Source organism: Sinocyclocheilus rhinocerous, unplaced genomic scaffold, assembly GCF_001515625.1.
Source record: "Sinocyclocheilus rhinocerous isolate Xijiao unplaced genomic scaffold, SAMN03320098_v1.1 scaffold1156, whole genome shotgun sequence".
Lineage (NCBI taxonomy): Eukaryota > Metazoa > Chordata > Actinopteri > Cypriniformes > Cyprinidae > Sinocyclocheilus > Sinocyclocheilus rhinocerous.
The window spans coordinates 1,219,163-1,222,733 of NW_015630041.1; the positions used below are offsets into that span (position 1 = coordinate 1,219,163).

Consider the following 3,571-nt stretch of genomic DNA (forward strand, 5'->3'; position numbering starts at 1 on the left):
GGGGGGACCCGCCCCCCGCGTCTCCCGCGTAATCTACGCCCCTGTGTTGAGGAATGACTGGCATTTCTCATGAGGAGTTGAAAAGGAAAGTCAGAAGAAAGGTCAGGATTGTGGGTAACCCTTGGCAAGCGCGTAACTTCCAACAGGAGACGTCAAAAACATTGGAAAAAGCCGTGTGTGTGTGTGTGTGTAAAAATGGAACATTTCATAGGAAATGGGTTTACGGTAACAGCTCTTTGTTCAGACTGAACCAGCAATATTCCACAGGAAGTTTTGACATTGCAAGGTCTGGTATACAGGATGCAAAACACAATATTATGTATGTGTTCTCAGTAGCTGTGTGACACTCTTACTAGTGGCGCTTGCTAAAGTAAGCATTACTATTCCAATTGCTCATATTTAGGGCACGAACCAGCCCCTAGCCCTAAATAATAAATGTTGGTGTAACTTGGGCTGGTTTTTGGGGCCTTAGGTGAGATCACGAAAATGGGCCTCACGGGTACAAATGTTTTCAAAGCATAAAACATCCAAAGAACCACTAAAATACGATGTGTGGTTTCTTTCTTCAGGCACTAAAATGTAAAAATTATGCAGTTGTTAACTTAAGGAGCTATTTATACCTAATCTGAACATTAAAATTACTTCTACTGTAGTCTGGTTGATTTAGTCAAATTTAATATATAATATTTTAACTGTGTATAACAGCCATTCAAGAGTTTGGGGTCAGGAAGATAATAAAAAAAAAAAAAAAAAAACATTTAATAGAAATTAATACTTTTATTCAGCAAGCAAGGACGGATTTAATTGATAAAGTAAATACATTTATGATGTTAAAAAAGGTTCTAAAAGTTATTTTAAATTGTATATAATTTTATATAAAATAAAATTTTATATGCTGAAAATTATGCTTTGCCATCGCAGTAAGAAATTACATATTAAAATATAATAAAATAGAAAAGTTATTTAAAATTGTAATATTTCACAATATTACTGTTGTTACTTATTTGTAGTCAAACAAATGCAGACTTTTTTTCCAAAGACAAAAAAAGTAGACTCCAAACTGTTGAAAAGTAGTGTATATTATAATAGTAATTATAAAAAAATGTATACTGCACGTTTTTATTACTGTAATCCAATAATTATTTAGTTATTGTGTCAAAAGCAGAAATAAATAATAACGTAAAAATAAAACTGGTCACAAGACAACAAAGTGCAACCCAGACAAACTAATCTAATCAATTTACTTACGGAGACTGAACGTCAACTCCATATCGGAAGGGAGCAGCACTAGATAATCTTATCAAGTTTCAAAACACACTGTAAGATTTTGTTTTTTTAAACTGACACATTCTTAAAATCAACACAGAAGGTCATTCACAAGAACCCAGATTAATCACATCACACACTCGAAACAACAGATGATAAAACACTACATAAACAGCATTTTAAAACATCATAGATGCTCTACAGATGCAAAGCAAGCTTCAAAAGTTAAGAATATTGTCCCTACTTTTAGCCAAATAGAGCTAAAGTAGCACTGCATGTGTCCTTTACTGAGAAGACAATCCCATAATCCCCAGCAATAAGATCAGTAATGAAAAGTATTTATAAATCTTTGTTTTATAAAAATACAAAAATAATCAGTTTTAGAGTATCATGCCATTAGATTAGCAATATGCTACATCAAAACTTACTGAAATCAACTGTGAGTCACATTCTCCAATGTGTAATACTAATTGTGTCATGATGGTCTGCACACTGCCTATTTAATTACAGCCTAATTTCAGGGTGAGTGTGAAGGGTTTAAATAATCCATCCTGCTGCTTTTTGTACGGTCTTCGGCAGCAGGTAGGTACCGCACCCTCAGGACAATCACAAAAAAAGCTGTTTATTTTTTGTGGTTATGCACAATATCGATCATTAAGAAAGCTGCAGTCTGTTCTGTCAGCCCGTGTGTGTGTGTGTGTGTGTGAGTGGATTCATGCTTCAGTAAATGGGTGGGGTTGAGGTGTGGTCTCACAAAGGTCTTCCTGCTATTACATCCCATGTGGAACCTTCGCATTCATCCTCTGCTTAGCACACAAAGCACAAAAAAACAAAAAACAAACAAGGCATAATTCACATCCATTCAATCCTGGTTCTGATCCCAAGCTCCAACACCAATGTACTGCTCACTTTTAAATAAACACTTAAGCGTACACACAATGCGAGTACTTAAAATGACCTCAAGCAGAGGCCAAATTTTATCTTTGTGGCGTGTTGAAATTCCAGCCCGGAAAACTCATGACTTTGCGATAAACATAAAGCAAACATTTTCTAGACTTCTCTCGGCACACATACACCCAATAATAGGTATTTGAGAGACATATCTCAAGGTTAAGGGTCATTTGATGTGTCAGCCTTCCCTTCTCTGGTCCAACAAACAAGGAATAAACAGAAATGAATAATTAGGAGTGAAAATATCAAAACACAACTAGAAAAAAGATATTCTTAAAAAGATATTCTTTCGTAAAAGATATGAAAGATGTTCTTATTTATTATTAAAGCTGCTCACTGCTGCCTTATAATTTTTACCAGCATTAAACCAAAATGCTGGAGAACGCTGAAAACCAGTTAACCAAACTAATGACTTCTTCTAGATTGTAAAAGGATTACTCTACTAATTACACTGTCTGAACTGAAATGACTGAATGTCTGCAGACTCTGCACACATTACCCACTACTGAAATAATTTCTAAAACATATACCCAACATTTAGCTACTAGTTGGGCAATACAAAGACAGATAACAAAATGTTGAATATCAAATACTTTTTAAACACTATTTAAATTAAAAACTAACTGAATCTCCCACTTTCAGTACAGTAGTTAGGTTAGATTAGTTGCCATGTTGCTGTATCAAACGCAACAAAATGGTTGAGAGATATTTTCCACCAGGGCATAACTTACATTTTACTGCAATATTCTTATTTGCAAATGTCAAAAATTCAAAGTAATATAAGTATTTTCATATAGCAAAATGGTACTAGCAACGCCAAGGTCACAGGTTTGATTCCCAGGGAATGCATGAACTGATCAAATGTATAGTAAGAATGCAATACAAGTCACTCTGGATAAAAGCGTCTGTCAAATGCATACATTTAAATGTACATTTATAGATGGGTTTATTCGTGGTGTTGTTGCTGCTTGCTTCCTACATTCATTTCCAACACACACTGGGCACAACATACCTTTCATTAGCCAAGCTGCACTTCCCCTTTCTTACTTTAATTTCCCTGAGACTCATCTGCTTACAGAACCAGTTTATGTTATAACTAGTAGGGTTATGTTATAACTAATGCAAAAACGTTGCATTCGAATTTTAGGTGTGCGTTAAAGTCCGCATGAAATCAAAATTGACTATTTACTTTACTAGCGCACATTGCTAGTAATGATGTGAACAATTAATCCGTGCAAGTTAATCCGCTGAAAAAAAATTGTTTGTCTTCGTAATCTTTAATCAAAATCTGAACATTTACTTCCGCTCTGGAATGGCATTCCTTTTCTGATGACGTCAGTTTGACGGCTTGGGC

General features: G+C 35.0%; 1 protein-coding gene across 1 annotated transcript in view; it reads right to left on the minus strand.

The window, feature by feature from the left end:
* The window catches only part of LOC107739876 (uncharacterized protein KIAA1522-like), a 34,850-nt gene that overhangs the window by 14,306 nt on the left and 16,973 nt on the right, over positions 1-3,571 (minus strand). The window lies entirely within an intron of this gene.